Source organism: Cetorhinus maximus, chromosome 19 (assembly GCF_964194155.1).
Source record: "Cetorhinus maximus chromosome 19, sCetMax3.hap1.1, whole genome shotgun sequence".
Lineage (NCBI taxonomy): Eukaryota > Metazoa > Chordata > Chondrichthyes > Lamniformes > Cetorhinidae > Cetorhinus > Cetorhinus maximus.
The window spans coordinates 86187711-86212828 of NC_135897.1; the positions used below are offsets into that span (position 1 = coordinate 86187711).

General features: G+C 43.8%; 1 protein-coding gene across 28 annotated transcripts in view; it reads left to right on the plus strand.

Annotated features, from left to right (window-relative positions):
• LOC144694004 (muscleblind-like protein 1) overlaps positions 1-25118 on the plus strand; it is a 351759-nt gene that overhangs the window by 174871 nt on the left and 151770 nt on the right. The gene's annotated exons all lie outside the window — the stretch shown is intronic.

Sequence of the window (25118 nt, forward strand, 5' to 3'; positions counted from 1 at the left end):
CTACAAGATGCACTGCAGGAACTCACTAAGGCTCCTTAGACAACGCCTTCCAAACCCACAACCACTACCATCTAGAAGGACAGGGGCAGCAGATAGATGGGAACACCGACACCTGGAAGTTCCCTTCCAAGTCACTCACCACCCTGACTTGAAAATATATCGCAGCTCCTTCACTGTCGCTAGGTCACAATCCTGGAACTCCCTCCCTATCAGCACTGTGGGTGTACCTACACCACATGGACTGCAGCAGTTCAAGAAGGCAGCTCACCACCACCTTCTCAAGGGGAACTTAGGGATCGGCAATAAACGCTGGCCCAGCCAGCGAAGCCCACATCCCATGAATGAATAAAAAAAAGTCTACCTCCACTCTCAGCAACCAACAAGCTCAGGGTTGATGAGATGTTCCCTTGATTACATTTTTCCTTGTGTTCAGAAAGCCTACAGGGTCAATCAAAGCCCATAGTGCAGGCCAGGTGACCAACTCTGGTTGGATGTATTACTGGAGGTTTCATTGCATGACCTCCAGGTTCCAACCACCACCCCCCTCCAAACACCCCTGCTATTGGTCCCCCAGCGCATCTACCTATAATAATTCATAACCAATACTTGAGGGTTCCCCGCAGTGTCCGAGAGATTAACCTTTAATTCCAGGACAATCCAGAAGGGTTGGTGACCTTAAGGGTAGGACAAGCGCCAAGTTTCAAAAGATCAGCAAAGATGAGATGAATCAAGTACTAACAATTAGGTTTTAAAAAAGCCTGTGAATTGCAAGAGGAAACCTGAGGAAAGTCAGAGCTTTAAGTGGCTGAGACAAAACCAGGAAACGATGCTGTGAGTCTCAGTTTCAACTCAGCGAGGGCAGGGCAAGGAGCATGCAAGCTGAGGAAGAGCACACAGTGAATGCTCCATGCAAAACTCTAGCTAAGTTGATAAAATAGAGACAACATATGCCACCTCCTGGAGCCTCTTATAACACATAATACATGAGAGGACACGTGGTCAGAGCTAGCACAGAATTCAAGGGCTTCTAATGTTGTGGCTGTAAATTCCATTGCCACATATTTGCACTTATTCAATCTCAGACAGTCTTTGGTATTTCCAATGAGTCACTCTCTGTTGGGAAGGGATTAGGTGAGAAGACAGATCTGTCACTCCATTTCCAAGTCCTCCTTTTGCTTTGCTCATTTAGGAGGAATTGTGAGAAGTGTTAAATAAATACAGGTCTCCTTTGTTTCTATACTTCCCCAGCATTTTCTTTGCATAATAAATCATTAAAAAAACAAATCTCTTTCTAACTGTTTCTTATTGACAATGCAAAGAGACTGCTCTTTTTTTATTCCCTTTCTTCAAGCAGGTTTATTTGTCTGTTTTGTGTGCTAATATTTTTTCTGTTCCCAAACCGCACAGCGTTTACCCAGTACAGGGCAAAGGAGCCAGGAAGGAGATGAGTAGAATTATTTTTACACAGCAAGTTGTTGTGATCTGCCTGAAAGATGCAGTTCATTAGTCATGTACCAAAGGGAACTAGATAAATATTTTGAAAGATATAAAATTGCAGGGCAATGGGGAAAGAAACAGAAACATAGAAATGTAGAAAATAGGAGCAGGAGTAGGAGCCCTTCAGGCCTACTCCGCCATGGCTGATCCTTTATCTCAACGCCATCCTCCCGTGCTCTCCCCATACCTCTTGGCGCCTTTAGAGTCCAGAAATGTATCTATTTCCTTCTTAAACATATTCGGTGATTTGTTCCCCGTAGCCTTCTGTGGTAGAGAATTCCACAGGTTTACCGCCTTCTGAATGAAGAAGTTTCTTCTCATCCTCATTTCTAAATGACCCACACCGTATCCTGAGACTATGACCCCTTGTTCTAGACCCCCCCCCAGCCAGAGAAAACAGCATCCCTGCATCCAGTCTGTCCATCCCTGTCAGAATTTTATACATTTCAATGAGATCTCCTCTCATTCTTCTAAACTCCAGTGAATGCAGACCGAGTCAGCCCAATTTCTCCTCAAACGCCAGTCCTTCCATCCCAGGAATCAGTGTGGTGAGCCGCACTCCCTCTATGGCAAGTATATCCTTTCTTAGGTAAGGAGACCAAAACTGCCCACGCTACTCCAGGTGTGGTCCTCACCAAGGCCCTGTACAGATGCAATAAGACATCAGTGTTCCTTCATTGCAAGTCCTCTCGCGATGAGAGCCAACATACGATTTGTCCTCTTAACTGCTTGCTGCACCTGCATGCTTGCTTTCAGTGATTGGTGTACAAGGACACCCAGGTCTCTTTCTATATCAACATTCCCCAATCCATCTCCATTTAAATAATACTCTGTCATTCTGTTTTTCCTACCAAAGTGGATAACTTCACATTTATCCACATTTTACTGCATCTGCCATGTATTTGCCCACTCACTCAACCTGTCAAAATCACCTTGAAGCCTTTTAACACCCTCCTCACCACTCACATTCCCACCAAGTTTCGTATTGTCAACAAACTTGGAAATATCACATTTGGTTCCCTCAACCAAATCATTGATACATATTGTAAATAGCTGGGGCCCAAGCACTGATCCCTGCGGTACCCCACTAGTCACCGTCTGCCAATCTGAAAATGACTCATTTATTCCTACTCTGTTTTCTGTCTGCTAACCAATTCTCAATCCATGCCAATATATTACCCCAAATCCCATGTGCTTTAATTTTACACACTAGCCTCTTATGTAAGACTTTATCAAAAGCTTTCTGAAAATCCAAATACACCACATCCACTGGTTCTCCCTTATCTATTGTGCTAGCTACATCCTCAAAAAAACTCCAGTAGGTTTGTCAGACATGATTTCCCTTTCATAAATCCATGTTGACTTTGTCTAATCCCATTGGTACTTTCTAAATATCCTGTTATCACTTGCTTTATAATAAACTCTAGCATTTTCACTACTACTGACGTTAGGCTAGCTGGTCTGTAATTCACTGTTTATTCCCTCCCTCCTTTTTTAAATAGTGAGGTTACATTTGCCACCCTCCAAACTGTTCCAGAACCTACAGAATTTTGGAAGATGGCAACCAACGCATCCAGTATTTCCATGGTCGTCTCCTTTTGTACCCTGGGATGTAGATTATCAGGCCTTGAGGATTTATTGGTTTTAAATCCCATTAATTTCTCCAGCACTATTGTTTCAGTCATACTAATTTCCTTCAATTCCGCTTTCTCACCAGACCCCTGGTTCCCTAGCATTTCTGGGAAGCTATGTGTGCCTTCCTCTGCAATGACAGAACTAAAGTAGTTGTTGAATTGCTCTGCCATTTCCTTGTTCTCTATTATAAATTCTCCCATTTCAGACTGTAAGGGACTTACATTTATCTTCACCAATCTTTTTCTTTTTATACACTTATAGAAGCTTTTACTATCCACTTTTATGTTCCTTGCAAGTTTATCCTCATGCTCTAGTTTTCCTCTCTTAACCAATCTCTTGGCCATCCTTTGCTGAATTCTAAACTGTTCCCAACCTTCAGGCTTGCTACTTTTTCTAGCAACTTTATATGACCACTCTTTAGATCTAATACTGTCCTTAATTTCTTTTGTTAGCCATGGTTGGGCCTCTTTTCCTGTTGTGTTTTTGCACCAGAAAGGAATATATAATTGTTGCATTGCATACATTAATTCCTTAAATATTAGCCATTGCCTATCCACTGACATGTCTCTTAATGAAGTTCCCCAATGTATCTTAGCCAACTCATACCTCATACCTTCGTAATTTCCTTTGTTTAGATTTAGGATCCTAGTTTCAGATTGGACTACTTCACTTCCCATCCTAATGAAGAATTCTTTCATGTTATGGACACTGTTCCCAAAAGGACCCCGCACAACGAGATTATTAATTAACCCCTTCCCATTGCACAATACTAAATTTAGGATAGCCTGTCCCCTAGTCAGTTCCTCGACATACTGGTCTAAAAAACCATCTCGTACACACTCCAGGAATTCATCCACCACAATATTATTGCTAATTTGGTTTGCCCTGTCTATATGTAGATTAAGAAAAGGAGAGTAGGACTCATTAGAGTGGTCCCTCAAAGAGACAGCCTGGGCAGGCTGGGCCGAGTGGCCTCGGTATATGCTGCCAGACTCTAGGATTCTATTTTTTTTTCCCTGTTTTGTGAATAAGCAAGCATTAATGTGAAGTAATGTTTATCTTTCGTCCTCTCCTGATGAGACTGAATTCTCACTGGACCACTGATCCAGGGATAGCAAAAGCAAGAACTTGAATTTATTGTACACTCCTCTTGTGTAATCACCATAAATGCTTTTGCACACTGTTTTACTTTGAAATGGATAGATTGTTGTGAGGTGCTTTGTGATGTAGCTCAGTTGGTAGCACTCTTGCCTCTGCACCAGAAGTTGGTCCCACCCCAGTGACTTAAGTGCAAAATCTAGGTTGACACTTCAATGCAGTTGTGAGGGAGTCAGAGGTGCCACCATTCAGTTAAGGTGTTAATACAAGGCCCCATCTGCCCCCTCAGGTGAACATAATAATCCCATGGCACTATTTCAAAGAAGAATAGGGGAATTATCAATATTTACCCCTCAACCAACATCACTAAAATAGTTGATCTAGTCATTATCACATTGCTGTTTGTGGGAGCTTGCTGTGCACAAATTGGCTGTTGTATTTCATACATTGCAACAGCGCCTACAATTCAAAAGCACGTTGTTGGCTGCAAAGTGTTTTGTTATGTCCTGAGGTCATGAAAAGTGCAATATAAATGCAAACCTTTCTTTCTTATGTAGGCAATCAGGTTGGCCCATTGTCATACGCGATCTCATAAATACCTTGGTACTGTTGGTTGAGGGAGGAATGTTGATCAAGGCATCAGAAGAAGACCCTCTCTTCTTTGAGCATAGCCATAATAAGATCTTCAATGTTCATCTGACCCCCAGGAAAAGGCAAGAAATGGCCTTGGTTGAACACCTTGTAAAAGCGATGAGACGTCCAGCAGTGCAGCACTCCTTCAGTGTGGCATTGGACTGTCAGCCTAGATTATGTGCTCGAGTTTTGCAGTGGGTAATTTCCATAGCTAACTGGCTCAACATAACTCAGGTCCACAAACTCGACAATGCATCTAAACCATTACCCCCCTCAACTAAAAAAATTAACCGTTCAAACGCTGTCTTTCACTCACAATGAATGCCAATCAAATTGAAATGAGCGGACAGAAATTCTGGTCTTAGCAGCTCTACTCAGACTGATCAGCTAAACTGTGCCTTTACAAGCTTTCTGGTTGTGATTCGAAGGAGAGCAGTTGCCATGGCTAGAAAATCACCTTTGTCCATGTTCTTTTTTTTCTAAACACAAGATAGAATATGCCATCATGTCAGAAAAACATCATTTCCCAATTTTCTGGCTACCACCTTGGTAAAAAAAATGTCCCACGACCCTACTCCATCACTTCATGTGAGCCTTTGATTCAATGATGTCCCTAAGCTGCCGTGACACTTGCGCTGCATTAAAATATGTTTTTAATACAATGCACTACTGTCTTTCGGAGTTGCATTTTACAAATTTAACATACGGTCACCTTGAGAGGTCTAACAGTCGGCCAAGCTTTTGTTTCCTCATTTTTATTCTATCAACTGCTAAATTTAAACACTTGGTTTTTTTAAAAACAAAGTTGAAGGACAACCTGTCAATTGCCTCATGCCCCAAGCGTAATTCTCAAAATTTTGAGGCGAGAATTTGTTCAATTGGAAATCGTGACTCTTTACAATGAGTGCTTGTCCTTATTCCACGGGCCTCCTATAGGATTTTTTTTAACATTCCATTTAATGTAATCAGAAGCAGATTTGTTCAACAAATGGCTTACAAAGGCTAGGCAGAAAGTGCAGGCCTTTGCCTGGTCAGGCTTAGCCCAGGCAAGGAAGTTACGATTGGATGATTGTAGGAAAGGAGTAGTCTAACAGAGGCAGTTAAACAAATTCTTGGCATCCACTGTCACCTTCTGCAGATAAAGTAATAGTTCCGGAGCCAATTCCCTCATTTTCAACCTTATGATGATTTGCTGGAATGAAATTCAGATTTTTTTTTCAGTATGGAGGCATTCAACTTGCAGCCCCTCACCCTTATCTCCTGGCAGCAACGTCCATGCATATAGATCCTTTAAAGTAGCAAAACGCCCCAAGGCACAATCACAGGAGTGTTATTAGACAGAATCTGACACCGAACCACGAAAGGAAATATGAGGACAAATGACCAAAAGCTTGGGCAAAGAGGTAGTCTTTAAGGAGTGTCCTACAGAAGGAGAGAGTTGGAGAGGTTTAGGGAGGGAATTCTAGGCCTTAAGGCTTAGGCAGCTGAAGGCATGTCAGCCAAGGATGGAGTGATCAGGAATGTGAAAGGAGCCAAGATTAGATCAGTGCAGAGATCATGGAGGAATATAGGGCTGGAGGAAGTTTCGGAGTTAGGGAGGATTGTAGGGGATGGAGGGGGTCCCAGAAATAGGGAGGATTGTAGGGGATGGAGGAGGTCCCAGAAATAGGGAGGATTGTAGGGGATGGAGGAGGTCACAGAGATAGGAAGGAATGTAGGAGCTGAAGGAGGCGAGGGATGAGGCCATGGAGGGATTTGGAAATAAGGATGAACATTTTCAAACTGATACAATGCTGGACCAGGGGTCGGTATAGATCAACAAGCAGGAGGGGTGATAGGTGAATGGGACATGGGGAGATTTAGGATACATGCAGCAGAGTTTTGGATGGAAACTGTTGAAGTATTCCCTTTGCACGTTGGGACCTAAGCTTTTACTCCAAGGCAAATGTGTTTACAGGCTGACCAAACAATTGAGACAAAAAAATGTTGGGTGAGCAAAGGCAATTAGAAAAACCAAGCCCACTCCATCCAGCATCTGTGAATATTCTATCACGGACCAGTTGCTCCCATACACCGAGGAACACCAAGACATTGAAGGAACACAATGGGAATGCGAGCATCTTATCATCTTTGAATGCCATTTTAACAGTGGTATTACCCAGTGTGGAGGAAGGAATTTTGTGCAAAAGCCTCATGACACTTTTGTCATTCGTGACCCCTGTAAAGGATTAATCAGCACTTGTAATACCTCTGTAACCCACAATGCCCTTTCTCATGGCATATCAGTCTGGTTCATTTCTTATTATATCAGTTTTTCTTTCATTTGTCCGTAAGATGGTAACACTGACAAGACAGTATTTGCCTTATTATCCTGAGGCTAATCATAGCATGTGGAAGTGGAGTCACATGTAGATCAGGTAGGGATAACAACTCCCTTCCCTCGAGGTGAGCCAGGTGGGTTTTTACAATAATCTGTTTTTCATAACCGTCTTTTTCCCCTGGAGCTAACTTAAATTCACTAACATTTTTTGACTGCAATTTCACAATGTGCTGCAATGGGATTTGAACTCACAATGTTTGGTTGCTGATCCAACAACAGAACTACAAAGCTACCATACCTGAGCTGACCGCTGACTCAACTCCCTTCTCTGGGACTTGCCACCAAACTGTGGATTTTTTTTCTCTCTCTCTGGCCAAACTCAAGATTTCTGGATGCTCATGTTTTGAGCTACCAGCAGGCGGACAGGAGATTGTTAGATTTTGTACGCAATCCAAATTCAAGTTTTCTTTCTCGTCAAAGTGTGACCATTACCGTTTGACGAGCTCTTGCACCATCATTGCCTTGACCTTGCACGATTGTGGACCTGCAGCAGTGATGCTACGCTGGAGTATAGAAGATTAAAGATGATCTATTTGATCTGTTAGGTGGAATGGATGGAGCAGATAGTGGGAAACTACCCTCTCTTTCAGGGGAGTTCAGGACAAAGGGGTGTAACCTTAAATTAAGAGCAAGGCCATTCAGGGGTGATGTCAGAAAGCGCTTCCTTGCACAAAGGGTAGTTGAAATTGTGGACTCTCTGCCCCCCCCAAGTACTGTTGGTGCTGGAGATCAACTGAAAATCCCAAAACCTGAGGGAGAATGTCACTAGACTAGTAACCCAGAGGCCCAGGCTAATGCCCAGGGGACACAGATTCAAATCCCAGCACCACAGCAGCTGGTGGAATTATAGTTCAATTAATTGGTAAAAAAAAAATCTGGAATTGAAAGCTAGTCTCAGTAATGGTGCCGTGAACCTATCATTGATTATTGTTAAAAACTCATCGGGTGCACTAATCCCCTTTAGGGAAGGGAAATCTGCCATGCTTGCCTGGCCTACACGTGACTCCTGACCCGCAGCAATGCGGTTGACTCTTAACAGGCCTCTGGAATGGCCTAGCAAGCTGCCCAGATGGGCAACAAATGCTGGCCTTGCCAGCGCTTGTCCACATCCCTGGAAAGAATTTAAAAAAAAACGAAACTGATGTATTTTTGTTGGGCAAAGGAATTAAGGGTTACAGAACCAAGATAGGTTGCTAGAATTAAGATACAAATCAGCAATGATCTAATGGAATGGTGAAACAGGCTCGAGGGGCTGTTCCTGTGTCTGTCTGCGAACATTGCCAATAGTGATGACATATTTTACACATTGAAGATCTGTTTAAACAATCTTTATTTGTTTTTTTCCTTCTCTGCTCCTCCCTTTCCGAAGCTAACTCATTCTGGCATGTGGCTATATGCGTAATGGCTCTTCTCCATGCCTTCAGCCAGGATTCCTACTCCTACTTGCTATCCAGTGACTGTGATACTTTTATCCCAAATGAGTCAGTGCCTTAAGAAAAGGAAGGGTGAAAACTGCTGGAATAACTTAAAAGGTCATCAGAATCAAGTAGCAAATCGCACAGGCACTGTCAATAATGAAGACAGTTGCAACATGTGGAAAATGTAGCTATTGATTTATTTCATACATTTCTGCCAAAGTAAACTACTTTTTTAAAAAACTCCCCAGCCTCTGGTCTCCCCAAGGTTACCCCAATCAAAAGAGAGGTTAAGAGATCTCTGTAACCTCCTGCTGCTATTAAACCCTCAGAGCTACCTGCAGTCCCCCATTTCAGGCCTGTTGTGCATCCACCCACTTGTTTTGCTCCATCGTTGGTGTCTGTACCTTCAGCCACCTAAACCCTAAGCTCTTAGATTGCCTTCCTAAACCTCTCCGTCTCACCACCTCTCTCTTTTCCTTAAAGACATTCCTTAAAATCTCCCCCTTTGACCAAGCTTTTGCTCACCAGGTCTAATGTCTCCTCCCCTTGGTTTAGTGCAAGTTTAGTTTTGCCTGATAACATTCTGCACAGCAGCTTGAGGTGGTTTACTATTTTGAAGGTGCTCCACAAATGCAAGTTGCTGTTGTTGACCTCACCACTGGGACATTGGTTTGGTGATGGTTTACCCTCCTATCGATTACTCTCTCTCACACACGTACAAAACGTTGGGAAAGAACTTTGGACCCACAGTAGTCAATCTCACCAGATTGCCAGTTAATCTTCAGCCCTCACCAACTCCCCCATTCCCCGCCCTCTCGATGGAGCTGCAGGAATCATCCTGTCCTGTGAAACTACGGGAGGTGGGGAATGACAAAGACCTCCCAGTTTGGCTTGCTCAGAGAGTTTGGGATCTGCTTTTAACTGAGTGACGAAGGTCTTGCTCTGCATGGGCAATAAGTTTAAATTTTATATAAAAAGAGCAAGAGAGTGAACAATAACCTTGACAGATAATCTTCTGTCAAGTGTGACCGTTCACACTTCTATTTCCTACTTCAAACAGATTAAGGAAAAGAAAGCAATTTATTTCCTGCTGGTTTTTCTGAATTTTATAAGCTGACTTCACCCCAAGGTAAAGGAGCGGGTGTTAAAAGAAGCTGCTTCTCTTAACAATTCCCCCTTTAATTGCCTTGAGAATGTATTTACTTACCCCACCTCAAGCTGTTGCTGCTGCCAAACCAATCAACTGGACATTGGGCTTGATGAAGGTTCCTCCTTCAATGTGTCCCTCCTTTGTTGAGAAGCACCCAACCTCTGGCACCCCACCCACAGGCACCCGATCGACATAAGGAACACAGCGAGAGTGACCTGTGGCCTTTCCAGGCTGCAGGGCTGTGTCAAGAATTATTGGCTCTTCCATTATTCCACCAACCCAAAACTTGGTCTCATTTCTAATAAAGCAAAGGGTGATGGGGTTGGGAAATGTTCCTTTCTCGTGGTTGGCTGTAATGATCTGAATCAGTCACGCGGCTTGGTTGTGTAACCCCTTGACCTGTTCAAGGTTGGATCTGGCAACAGCACTCTTGAAGTGGGCTAACTTAGAGATGTCCTGTATCCATGTGAGATAAACGCCCAAAAGATAAACCTTGCACTGATTTATTGCACAGATCAAAAAACACTTGATATTTCAATTTACGGCCAGCCTATAAATAAAAGGGAAAGGTTATGAGTTGCGTCTCTGACAGAGATGCGTCTTGATGATGAATGATTAATGATGCCAGTTCCAATGCCCCAGTGCCAAGCCAGCCAGAACTTTGATTATCCCTTCTGAACAGTCGGCGGTATACAACAACTCAGTTATGGCAAAGGCATGCACATTCTTCAGATGCATTCATCCAAGAGTGTAGATGGCACAAAAAAAAACACGTTTTTCTTTTATTTTTAAAAAAGACTTCAAATTGTTGACCTTTCTGAAATGCAAGGCAGATGTTGCAATGCTACAAAATAGGCATTTAAAAAAAAAATATTATGAACAGATACAATATCCTAATTTGTGCGCATGTTTTTTATTCCCCTGATGGAAAGTCACCAAATACCCAACATGGCAGCCCCTCTAGAAATGATTCACAGCAGACATACATGCATTGCTGAGCTGCAAATATGGTAAAGTATGCGATCCAGGCAAAGATATTTCCTTAAGAAGAATTTGCAATGAAAGCACTCAGTTAACTGGAATGAAGACAGTAAAGAATGGCTTTGCAATGTTATTTTTTCCCCATGTAATCAACAATTTGGTCAAGCCAACTTCGCTTAAAGGGAACATTTTCATAGAATGGTTCAGCCTCTCTATTATTATTTGGTGTTTATCAAACTTCAGTTAAAATGACACCTTCTGCTGCGTCTGGAATTGGCTGGATTAGAAGCAACTAATTCTTGTTATGGTACCGGGTCAAGAATGTCAGGCTGACTTTCACTTCCATTGGCTGTGGGCCTCCCCAGCACCCCCCCCCCCACCAGCATGGACTGATGCTGAGGCCTAGTTTCGCAGGTCCCCCCCCCCCCTCCAGTAGCTCCTCCAAGTGGCGAGCTGTAAGGAGCGCTTCAGAAACTAAACCTGAACTTGACTTCACCTGACGTCCATCCACAGGTACACGCTGCCCAGTAGCAGAGCAAACAGGAGAGGCGACCCTAGCTCATTTCACCCACACCCTTCCTCACCCCGTTGTGCACCTTCCACAGCACCGATTCCAATTGCTGAGTTCATTACCTTGTCCCAGCTGAGTTTGGATAGCTTAGTGTGTGGGCCAGGGATCAAAATTGGGATCATCCTATTCTGTTCGGGTCACTTCTCCATATTAATTGAGCTTTAGTGGTGCCTGGCTTCACTTCTTCTCCAAGTAATTATTTTGCTATGGCTGCAAGATTAACAACATGCTGCATTTATGTAGCACCTTTTACAAAGTAAAACATCCCAAGGCACTTTACAGTAGGGTAATCAAACAAAATTTGATAGCATTTTGAGAAAAGGCCTTTCAGCCCATCTAGTCCACCGCTCAGCCCTAGTTAATTGCCCTCCAAAGACTACCAAGCTCGCTTCACCTCTCACTCTAAGGTAATGCAGGAAACATCCAGTCCAATCAAACAGAAAGAAGTGGGGTGTGAAAACTTCCTACCAATTTGTCTTGCTAACATGAAAAGGAGAGTTTGGGATTTACTTTTAACAGAGTGACCTCCCAGTATAACATGTCACACTGTTTGGTCACACTTCAAATTCCAAACCCTTAAAGGAATTAGTTGAATGAAAGCCATCCATTTCCTGCTTGTTTTTTGTCTTGAGTTTGCGCCTGGTTTCTCTCTAAAGGCAGGAGCTAAGTGACTTTTTAAAAACATTCATTCATGGGATGTGGGCGTCAATGGCTAGGCCAGCATTTATTACCCCCGTTAATGCCCAGCATTAATTGCCCTTGTTCAGAGGGCATTTAAGAGTCAACCACATTGCTGTGGGTCTGGAGTCACATGTAGGCCAGACCAGGTAAGGACAGCAGATTTCCTTCCCTAAAGGACATTAGTGAACCAGATAGGTTTTTACAACAATCGACAATGGTTTCATGGTCATCATTAGACTTTTTAATTCCATATTTTTTTTAATTGAATTCAAATTCCACCTTCTGCCATGGTGGGGTTTGAACCCGGGTCCGCAGAACATTCCCCTGGGTCACTAGTCCAGTGACAATACCACTATGCCATTTTCAGAAATTATTTAGCTTAATAACCTCTCTTCAGTTGACCTCAGGATGTATCTATCTGAGCCATTTTCCCACAGGCAGCGACCTTAAATGGAGAAGCCATCATAAGCACAAGTCCATTCTAGCAACTAAATAACCAAAAAGCAACACATACTCTATTGTACATTCAATGCGGAGAAAGGTGGCAAAAGAGCTATGTACATTGAGGTGAGAGGCAACATTTGACATTGAACAAACTAGGTTAGAGATTAGGAGGGGTTAGGCAAAGGGTTACAAGGAGGCTCTTAAAAGTCAGAGAGAAACATCAGAGTTGTGCTCCAGACATTAAACTGTCTATGAGCAGGAGATGGGATGAACCCTGGTAAATAATTTATATAGCAATTATAGTTTGTTGTCTCCAGGCACTTCACAGGAGTGGTTATCAATCAAAATTTATCACTGACCCACATAACAAAATATTAGGACTGGGGACCAAAAAGCTGATCAAATAGGTGGGTTTGAAGGAGTATCTTAAGAGAGGAGATAGAGAGGAAGAAAGGTTATAGGGAAAGAATTCCAGAGCTAAGGGCCTAGACAGTTGAAGGCCCGACCGCCAATTTGGAGCATTTGAAATTGGACATGCACAAGAGGCCAGATTAGGAGGAGCGCAGAGCTTCCGAATTATGAACGGGAGGGAGAGAGGGTGAGGTGAGGCCAGGGAGGGATCTGAAAGTATAGCATGAGAATTTTGAAATCGGGGTGTCACAGGACTGGGCACCAAAGTAAGTCAACAAGCACAGAGGTGAAAGGTGAATGGGGCTCAGTATGAGTTAACAAACAGGCACCTCGGCTTTGGATAAGCTCAAGTTAACAGAGCTAATTGGGACGTTGGCCAGGAGAACAGGCGAGTCCTGAGGTAACAAGGGAACAGATGAGAGTTTCAGCAGTGGATGGAGACAGGCCATGGCAGCAATATAATGAGCTGGAATCTCGATCATTAGGAACAGTCAAGGACAACGTAGGTCAAGAGCCTCCCAAAGGCTGTTGCTCCATTTTCAATACATCCCTGCCCATTAGGAGCCTGATGTCAATAATATTTCTCTGAAGTGGCCTTTCCTTGCCAGCGATAGAAATGGAGATAACAGAAATCCGAATCTGAGTGCTGACTGATAGAATTACAATTTCCAACCAACCTGCTGCGTGCTTTGCCTGTGTACTGATGCTGCTTCACTAGCCAGCCAGCTCCCCACACAGGCAAGCAAAACCTGCAATGTGCTTCTCGAAGCAGCTTTATTTTCTGATTGTAAATACCATTGATGCTCCCGCTGGTGTCCATCTGTCCTTCACACATTGTCTTTTTTGCCTTTTGATAAATAGCTGCCCCTTGGGAAAGGATGGCTGAATCGTTTCTCTCGGGAGTAAGGCAAGCTCCACAAAAAAGGCAGAATCCACTGAAATCAGTTTTGATTCCAACGCGCTTACTTTTGCCATTAAAATTATGTGATCTGAATGCAGACCTCTCAGGTTCATCTGTGTACATTCTAAGTGGTGTAAGGCTTTTATTATTTTCCCTGAGGATTAATATAAAATTGATAATTAAACAACTGTGATTGATTGCAATGCTGCAGTGATATCGGAGAGTAAAGCTTTCACAGGAATGGACCATTTAGCCCATCCATGATTGTATTAGCTGTGGTTTGGTGGTAGTGCTCTTGACCCTGAGGCAGAGGGTTATGGCCAGAATTGAATGCCGTCCACCCCCCCAGGAGTGGCTAGTAGGCGGAGGTGGGGTCTCCAATCCTCATGCTGCTGCCGCTGGTATTTTGGTGGCAGGGGGTGTGCCCATGCCATATGGCAAGGCCTCCAGGTATATCCTGATGGCCTGACTGCAGGCTCAGGGGGAAGAGGGGTGGGGTCCCTCCTGAGCAGGCATCCTGTGCTCCATGGAGGGCTCACCCAGCAGTAGTGACATCTCCCACCCCGGCAGGCCTCCTGATTGCTGCCCCCCCAGCCGCTTTCGATCTGTCGAGGCCTGCCTGACTGATCCCATAGAGCTCGTCTCACTTACCTGCATTCTGGGCCTCCATCGTTTGCTAAATCTGGAGCTGGGCGCAGTCCCAGCAATGGCCACTGCTCCTGGTGGCCCTGCTAGAACTGAAGATCTTCTAGATCTCTGATTGGCCGGTAGCTCTTGGAGGCAGGACGTCCTCCCACATGGGATTGGACGCCATGAGCTCAGAAAATTAACTGCCTGATGACCGTAAAATTGGTTATGGCTTCCTGGGCCAACTCAAGCCCACATTTTCTTCCACACTTTGCTAAAACAGTAATTGATTCAATTCCCCGTTGAATTGGTGAGCTGAGCCAAAGTTTGCTACATTCGGTGGCCATGTTTTCTATGGTGTCAATAGAAGAGATGCCTCAAAACAGGCGAAGTTGTAACCTTAGACTTGACTTAATGGTCTTTCCTATCTATCTGTAATGGTAAGTTAACCCATGCAGAGTATTATAATTTATGTCTAGGTTTCTATGGGAATTTGAAAGACCCCCAAGACAAAGGTAAAGTGAGCGCCCTCCATTTCCTCTCTAAAAGGAAAAGAAAGATTGTGCATTCCTGTGACATCCTTCATGCAATCAGGACATCCCAAGCTTTTCAGACAATGAAGTTCTGTCTCTGTTCAAGTGTAGGAAACACAGCTGCCAATTTGCACACAGCAAGATGCCACAAACAGCAACACGGTAGAGACCTGATGATGTGTTTTAATGATGTTGGTCGTGGGATAAATGTAGGCAAAGACGCCAGGAAGAACTCCAATGCTCATCTGTGAAGTAGTGCCATCCGATCTTTCACATCCACCAAAGAGGGGAGATGTGGCTATGATTTAATGTTACTTCTGAAAGGCATCACAGGTGACAGTGCAGCACAGACTCATTACTACCCCAGGCGCAACAACCTAGATTTTATGCTCAGGTGTCTGGAGTGGATACTGGTGGAGTTTCCACAGTCTTCTGACTCAGAGGTTGAGGGTGCTATTATCCACTGAGTCACAACTCACACCTCCAGAGTGGAATGCGAAGTGGCATCCGGGAAGTGACAATGGATGTGGCACAGTTTTCCCAGTTTTTACTGGGAAATTACATCAATAAATGGCCTTAAAAAAAACAGCAGAAGCTCAAATTTTTAGTAATACCAATATTCCACTGATAGGGTTTTTTTTGCTTCATATCTTCACACACACTTTCTTCCCTTTGGAGAATAGACTAGCAGTCTGATTATCAACCTGTTGAACCACACCATGCACCCGCCCCATCCATGGCCAACAAGTGCCAGAGTGGACCTTGAATCTGGAGCTTCTGGCTCAGTGGTGGGGGATTGAGGGGTTGGTTGGTGGGGGGTGCTGCCATCTAAGGCACAAAACATCCTACTTAGTGATAGGGTGGGCTGTTGGGAGAGTTAAAGGTGGCTGAATTTAAACCTCATTGCTGGGCAGTGACTGCACTGTTCCTGCAACCAGCCTGAAACTTGTATGAATGAGCCTCCAGATGCTCTCCATTTCTTTAGTGATTTAGGCACTTCTGTTCTGAGGTGTGTATTAGTCCAACTCTGCTAATGTCATAAACATTTCTTTATAGTGGCCCGTTCAGGCGCTCTTGATGCTTGCCATGCAAGCGTGCACAGAAAACTGTGCACACATTTCAAACCTGCAGCCAGACTGCTCCTTTGTAAGTGTTAGCGGAATATTGTACAAATAAATGATAATTCCTCCAGGACAATTTCTACTGCAGCATCAACCCAATCTTATGGGCTGATGGTGTAAACTCTACAGAAAATCAGCCCATTGCATGGTGAAACCTCAATATATGGTAACAACAAAAACTTGCATTTACGTAGCACCTTTAACATACAAATTGACCCAAGGCACTTCAAAGGTACGTCCTCAAACAAAATTTGATACCCAGGCACCTAAGGATGACGCCCAAAAGCTTGGCCAATGAGGCAGATTGTAAGGAGCGTTTTAAAACTTGAGAGACAGGGAGGTTTGGGGAGGGAATTTCACTTTAGGCATGTATAGGGCATGGCTACCAATGCTGGAGTGATTAAAATTGGGATGCTCAAGAGGCCAGAATTAGAAATGCACAGACATCTCGGAGAGCCGTGGGCTGGAGGAGATAGTGAGGGGCGAGGTCGTGGAAGGATTTGTTAATAAGGATTAGAATTTTCACATCAAGGTGTTGTTTAACTGAGAGCCAGAGTAGGCCAACGGGTATAGAGGTGATGATGGAGTAACAACAGGACTTGTTGCAAATTAGGACACGGGCAGCAGAGTTTTGGATGAAGTCAAGTAGAAAGTAGAACAGATGAAACCAGCCAGGAGTGCATAGGAATCGCCAAGTTTAAATGGAACCAAGGCATGAATGAGGGTTCCAGCAGCAAAGGAGCTGAGGTAGGGGCAGAGGTGAGAGATCTTCTGGAGGTGAAAATAGACAGTCATAACCATTTTCAAACTTCCAAATAAATTGTGTCAAATTGATGGCTTTGATTTAAAAAGTTTTTAAATCTTTTAAATGCAGTTTAATATGCGTCGTCTCTGAGTCTCCAGTAATAGCTGTTGCTTAACATATACTTGATAGACCTGATCTACCATGCAGCTAGTTAAGACAGTCCGGTGTTAAGTGGCAGCCAAATGTTAAGTCATAGGTAACCAATATCTGACATGCCAATGTCTGAATCAGAATGATGTGAATTAGCAGCAATTTTCTAATCCCCCACAATTTACCCCCACGCATTTCACAATTTGTGCAGGCTTGCCTGATTAGTGAACCAAGATGTATGGCATTCCAGACTGCATTTTACACCTTGCATACTTGACTGCGTGTGAATTATGCAAGGTATGAAAAGTGTGAGGGTTAAGGAGCTGCATCAGTGGCCGTTAGAAGGTTTTGGACTCTGTTCAAACTCTGGGAACATGATGTTTCGGCACACTAACAATTGACACTGGTACGTGAGATTTTGATATGGGTATATTAAGTATGGGTGCTGGCATGCCACATTGGTCCACCAGGTATTGCTATTAGAACACCAGGTTTTGGCATTGGTACACCAGGCATTCATAATGATACACCAGGTATGGGTACAGCAGGTTTGGTATGAGTACACCAGATATTGGTATTAGTACACCAGATAAAGTGCAACAGGTATATTTGTATTATTTATCAGGTATTGATATTGGTAACAAAAACAGAATTACCTGGAAAAACTCAGCAGGTCTGGCAGCATCGGTAGGAGAAGAAATCAGTTGACGTTTCGAGTCCTCACGACCCTTCTGCAGAACTGAAGTATAGTTAGGAGAGAGGTGAAATATAAGCTGGTCTAAGGTGGGGGGCGGGGGGAGAGAGAAGTTGAGGGTGGGGTGGTTGTGGGGATAAGCAAGCAGTGATAGGAGAAGATAATCAAAAGATGTCACAGACAAAAGGATCAAAGAGGTGTTGAAGGTGGTGATATTATCTAAGAAAAGTGCTAATTAAGAATGGAAGGCAGGATACTCAAGGTACAGCTCTAGTGGGGGTGGGGTGGAAAGACTAACAAAGTTTTAGTTTTAGATTTAAAAATAATGGAAATAGGTGGGAAAAGAAGAATCTATATAAATTATTGAAAAAAAAAGGGGGGAGGGGGAAGAAACGGGGTGGGGATGGGGGGAGGGGGAGTTTAAGATCTAAAGTTGTTGAATTCAATATTCAGCCCGGAAGGCTGTAAAGTGCCTAGTCGGGAGATGAGGTGCTGTTCCTCCAGTTTGCGTTGGGCTTCACTGAAACAATGCAGCAAGCCAAGGACAGACATGTGGGCAAGAGAACAGGGTGGAGTGTTAAAATGGCAAGCGACAGGGAGGCTTGGGTCTTTCTTGCGGACAGACCGCAGGTGTTCTGCAAAGCGGTCGCCCAGTTTGCGTTTGGTCTCTCCAATGTAGAGGAGACCGCATTGGGAGCAACGAATGCAGTAGACTAAGTTAGGGGAAATGCAAGTGAAATGCTGCTTCACTTGAAAGGAGTGTTTGGGCCCTTGGACAGTGAGGAGAGAGGAAGTGAAGGGGCAGGTGTTGCATCTTCTGCGTGGGCATGAGGAGGTGCCATAGGTGGGGGTTGAGGAGTAGGGGATGATGAAGGAGTGGACCAGGGTGTCCCGGAGGGAACGATCACTACGGAATGCCGCCGGGGGGGTGAAGGGAAGATGTGTTTGGTGGTGGCATCATGCTGGAGTTGGTGGAAATGGCGGAGGATGATCCTTTGAATGCGGAGGCTGGTGGGGTGATAAGTGAGGACAAGGGGGACCCTATCATGTTTCTGGGAAGGAGAAGAAGGCCTGAGGGCGGATGTGCGGGATATGGGCCGGACATATTGGTACACCAGGTATTGGTAGCAATACACAAAGTCTGGGTAGAGAAAGTGTTGGTATTAGTGTATCGAGTATTGAACCCAAGCTATTGGTATTGCTACGCCAAGTATTGGTACACCAGGTATTGTTATTGTACACCAGGTATTGGTACACCAAGTATTGGTACACCAGCTATTGTTATTGTACATCAGATATTGGTACGCCAGGTATTGGTACACTATGTATTGTTATTGCACACCAGGTATTGCTACACCAGGTGTTGGTACACCTGGTAAAGGTATTGTACGCCAACTATTGGTACACCAGGTATTGTTATTGTACACCAGGTATTGGTGCACCTGGTAAAGGTATTGTACAGCAGCTGTTCATACACCGAGTATTAGTACACCAAGTATTGGACACCACCTATTGGTATCGGTGCATCAGGTATTGGTACATTTGGTTTTGACATTGGTACACTAGGCATTGACAGTGATATACCAGCTTTGGGTACATCAGGTATTGCTGTTGGCACCCCAGGTATTGGACACCAGCTATTGGCATTAGAATACCAGATAATGTACATCAAGTATTGTTCTTGTACATCAGGTTTTGGTACAACAGGTTTTAGTACATATAGTGTGTACTAATCATGATTAGAAAAATGTTCACAACCTCTTGATCTAACTGCACTCCAGGTTAGAGTTGATGGAACCTAGTGGGAAGAAAATAACAAAAAGATACAAATGGACTGTTTAACTCATCAAGCAGATCTCTGTCTATTTTACCTCACCCCAACTGGCAATTTGAGCTCTCATAATATCTTGATTCATTTAATTTGCCTGGTTGATCATTCCGAATGTTATTGTCCTTTGAATATAGGATTTTTAAAAATCTTTGATTGGAATTACATTTACTTCTCATTAATTTAAAGGTTTATCCTCTTGTCCTATTGGTTTCTGGCTGTGGTTTCCTTTTGTCATTGAATGTTTTACGTAGCTCCCTGAAATCACCTTCTTTCTAGGATATACAGTTCAGCCTAATCTAAGCTTTCTTCATCCTCTTTGCTTCTTGGATTTACCTGTTGCTTTTCTCTAATGCATTTATGTTTTTTTTTATTTTAATGCTGGGAGCAGAATCAGAATTGAATCAGCACTGAAGAAGGGTAAGAGTGGGGGGAGGCTCACCTGGAGCATAAAGGCTGGCATAGACCAGTTGGGCCAAATGGCCTGTCACCGTGCTGTAAATTCGCAGCCATTCTACGTAATAAAAAAGCAAGCAACAGCAGTTACAAATGGAACAGCAGTGGATGTGTATTTGGTTCTCCAAGGCTTTGTCGATGCATGACAATACTCACCACCTAAGCCCAGAGTCACTGTGTGTGAGAGAGATAAGACTGAGAGGATAGTTATTTATACCTATTGGCATTTGTTACACATGACTTAATTACCAGTAGGGCAGATCTGTCTGGGTGCTTTGTCACCATGAAATATTGATTTGCTCCAGTGTAAAACTCAGGCACTAAAACCTGGCACCAATTGTATAGGCTCTTCCTTCACTACAACCTTTGGCATCTTTGTTTCTGCAATGAGTGGAGCTCTTGAAGCAATCTTGTTTCAATATACACACATCTAAATACATTTACTGGGTTCTGTTAACTCTTGCAGATCCTTCGTAGTATTTGAAGGAGCACCTTCCCACTCAGCTTTCAATCCAGCTTCTCTTTTTTGCCTTAAATTACTTTTGATTGCCTGCTTTGTGCTCTGCACAATATGACTGCATACAGAAATAAGAAAGATCACTGTGTAAGATGGAGAGTTTCAAATACAAAGTGCTGCTGGATTTAACTGCCCATGTTTCTACAATTTAACAGAATATAACAGGGTAATTGTAGTGTTTCCTTCCAACTCCATAACTTCACCGTCTCCGCCTCTGCCTCAGCTCATATGCTGCTGAAACTCCTCCCATGCCTTTGTTAGCTCTAGACTCAATTATTCCACTGCTCTCCTGGCTGGTCTCCTCTCTTGCACCCTCTGTAAACTAGAACTCATCCAAAACTCTGCTGTCTGTATCCATCTGGCGCCATGTTCATCAATCCCCCTGTGTGCTCTCTGGCCCATAGACCTCTAAGTTCAGTACATTGAATCCATTTTGCAATGATTTTTACGTTTCTCATTGTACGAGGTTGACAAGTATACTGTAATTCAATTTACTGACCCATTGTAAACATATCTTAAATTGTCAATTTTTCTCTAATACACCTTTCCATTATTGTAATTATCAGGGTAGAAATGTATCTTCACAGTGACTCAAATCTGGTGGTATCAGATCAACTGCCTGTTATACCCAGCACAGCACAGAACGAGGCCATTCAGCCCACCCAGTCCATGTTGGCTGTCTGTAGAGCAATCCAGTCAGTCCCATTCACCCACTCTATCTCTGTAGCCCTGCAAGATTATTTCTCGCAAGTGCCCATCTAGTTTCCTTTGGAAATCATTCATTGTCTCCCCTTCCGCCACCCTCGGGAGCAGTGGGTTCCAGGCCATTACCACTCACTCTGTAAAAAAAAAATTCTTCCTCACATCCCCCTGTATTTCTTGTCCAAAACTTTAAATCTAGTCCTTAGATCATCAGCTCATAGAACAGTTGTCTACCTTATCCAATCCTGTCATCGTCTTGTACACCTCTGTCAAATCTCTCCTCAGTCTCCTTTGCTCCAAGGAGAACACGCCCAGCTTCCCCAACCTAACCTTGCAGTTAAAATCCCCCATCCCTAGAACCATTCTGGTAAATCTGCTCCTCTCAAGGACCTCACAAAAAAAAGTGTGGTGACCCCAGAACTGGATGCAATACCCCAGTTCAGTCCAATTTTTATTTCTTAAGATTGCGCTCAAGATGTGGGCACAGCTGCATTTATTGCGTGTCCCAAATAGGGGCTGAGGAGAGGGTGGGACAATTTTCCTTACTTGTTACGACCAAGCATTCACATCTGGGTCGACCGTGTAGTGTGAGAATAGCGTGAGGCATGAGTGAGCCAGACTGAGTAGGGTGTGGCCGGTTCCTTTACTGCAGCAGCTTCACAGACAATCCCAACAGTTTTCCCCGTCACCTTTTTTCCACCCCCCCACTCCGATCCCAGCCCATAAATTAAGCCTTGTGGCTCTGTGGAGTGGCATTTGGAGCTCTCCAGCTCAGAGTTACTTAATCCAGTCCCATTACCGCTACACCACATTTCTGTGGCCTGAGCACACAGCCTGAGCTGGTTAGAGCTCTCTCTCTCTCTCTTACTTGCTGAAAATGAATAGTTTACCATTTGAGTATTGCTGTAGAAAGAGACAAGCTGTCGAAGACCCCCCACCACCCCCCCCTGCATCCCGTATCCACCAGGACAGATTCTCAACAACACCAAACCACAAAAGGAGCAATGTTGATTCCTATGAGATTTGGCACTCATGCAACTCTGCCCTGATGGGTGCAAATCCTGACAACATGCCTCACCCTTCAGCAACAGTCAAGTTCTGCACTACCTAACGACTATTAGTTTACCGTTTCTCCCTTTGAAGGAAGTCAGTGTGGCACGTTCCTCCATTTTACTCCACTGGCTAGAATGAAAGTGAAAATTTCAGGCACTGAGTGTAATGGGCAGCCAATCCAATATTGCCTGCTTTGTGCTACCGTCCAAGACAAATATCTGCACCATGGACTATTGTTGCACAGAAGGAAGCTGTCTGGCTCATCGTGCCAGTTCTCCAACAGCACTATCCGCTTAGCCCTACTCCCTGGCTCTATTCTAATAAATAGACTTCAACATTTTTCTTTTACAAGTGCTAAAATGGATTTTCTCACCGTTTATCTTATTACTGTTGTGGAAATTGACTTCCTCCATTACAACAGTGAGCATGTTTCAGAAGTATTTCATTGACTATGAGGCACTTTTGGAGCGTCTTGAGCTTGTGAATGGTACCTTCCCTCCTCTTTTCCTTTCCTTTCTTTTTTTCTTCCTTTCTTTCTCTTTCCTTTCTTTTTTTCTTCCCTTCCTTCCTTTTCTCTTGCCCACATTCCCTTCTTTCCTTATTTTCCTTTTTTTTTTAAACCTTCCTTTATCCTTCCCTTCTTTCTCAAACAAGGGCCAGGTGGGTTAGGTTAAAATGACCATCCAACTATTCAGAGAAGAGCAAAGCCTCCTTCAGGTAGCCTAAGTTAACAATCCCATGCCACTATTTGAAAGAAATGCAGGGAATCCCCTTAATATTCTGGCTATCAAATACCACCAAAAATATATCAGCTGTTAATTTGTGTTGTTGCTGATGGGCAAAATGGCCATTCTGCCCATCTACAGAATGAGAGACGCCGCTCTTCAAAGCAATTCATTACATGTGATACATTTGGGGATGTACCTGAAAGACGTGAGAAAGTGTTATATAAATAGGAATTTAGGAACAAGAGGAGGCCATTCAGTCCTGTGAGCCCTCTCTGTCATTGTATTACCTAGAAGGGAAAAAACAGTTCGGGGACCAGTACTTTAATTTCCCAGTTTTTACTAGTGTTCCATTTTAAGTCATACATGACCAGTTCGGACCTGTATTCTTATTTCCCAGTTTTTACTGTTTTTTTTTGTTCTGCGTCGACTATGGCTGATCTGTACTCAACTCCATTGAGCTGCCTTTTCTCTACATCCCTTGATACCCATACCAAACAAAAATCTTGTCTTAAAAGCTTCAAGTGTCCCTCCTCCTCCGCATCCAGAGCCTTTTGGGAGAGAAAATTCCAGATCTCTGTGACTAAGTTTTTCCTGGTTTTGGTGCTGAATAGCCCAGCTCTAATTTTCAAATTATGCTGGCTCGAGCTTAATTGCTCTATCAGGGCAAATAGTTTTTGGCAAACGTACTCTATAAATTCTCTTTATCATATTAAACATCTCGACTAGATCACCAATCAATCTTCTATGCTCAAGGGAATACAAGCCTAGTTTATGCAACCTGCCCTCATAACTTAACCCCCTCAGCCCTGAATTTTCAAGTCTTTTGGTCTTTGTCCTTCTAGTCCCCTATAAATTAGAGCCTTTTTTTAATGTTTCAGCAAACACTGACATTCTCCTGAAGAGTGCCGTTTACGCAAGTCGAGTTGGGTGATTGCACCAGTGGATAACCTGGCATCTGAGAAGCAACTGTGCGCGGACATATATAAATAATGATGCCGAACATGCCGAGATGAATGGTGTGCAGTCAGGCAGCTCAGTCCAACTGTCAACTGCTGTGTTTGCTGATGAAAGGACAGGCAGGAACTATGTGATGTGTCAGCAGATGTAATAATCCAAACAGTCTTTCAACTACTTTGCAGTCAGTCATCACTGGCCATTATTAAACCACTTGGAAATTAGCTCCCTGTTGGCTTAGAAAAGTTGTTCAGGAGCCCCTGAGTAATCCAACAACACTGACAACTTGCTCCCTTTAATGATAAACCCCGCCCTCCCCTACCCCCGACAAAACAGGCGATGCACACAAGGGCCCTGCTGAATATTATAGTTGCCGAGCTGAGATCAGCCAGTGTGCTCGGATAACTGCACTCCAAGGAATGAAAATTAATGGAGTTCCTGCAGAAATATTTAAGAAGGCCTCCGCTCCCTTTACAGAGCTGGGATGGTGGCCAGTTCTCCCAGTTGGCTTCCACGATGACTTCACCTCTGTTCGAATGGAGGAGCCGTCCTGTTTGCCCTGAGATCACTCCACCGGTCTCAGAGCCACGGAGGGTGTTTGTGACTGCCCACGTTGGTCTGTCGTAGGACCAATTTGCTGTTGAGCTGTTACAATCCATTCATTGGAGGCTGTAGACTGCAGGCGAGGTTTGTTGATAAAGCTGCTCCACTGTATTACCGGCAGCTGGCCTACCCTGGCACAATGGCTCTTTGTTCATCATCCGCACTGTACTGGGTTTGTACGTGTGATAAATGAATTAATTACTTCATATGTATTTCTATAAGCCCCAGTCCAAACAATGACTACACAGGGAGAGGATGGGCCTGAATTACTTTGGGCACAGCCACGACTGCGTTTTAATTTAGATTTGCTGATGTAGCAAAAGGAAAGGAATGAAAGAGGGCGGCAGAGACAGATTCAGCCGAGCTTTCGAAAGAGTATTGGATAATTATCGGAAGCAAAACAAAAAAAGAATGGCAGGAGCTACAGGGAAATGGCAGGGGAGCTGGACTTGCAAAGAGCCAGTATGGACACGCCTGGCCGAATAGCCTCCATCAGTTCTGTAACGATTCTATCATTCTACGATTGACTCGAAATTATGTAGCACCTGGTTGGCTCTCAGAAACATAAGATCATAAGAAGTAGGAGCAGGAGTAGGCCCCTTGAGCC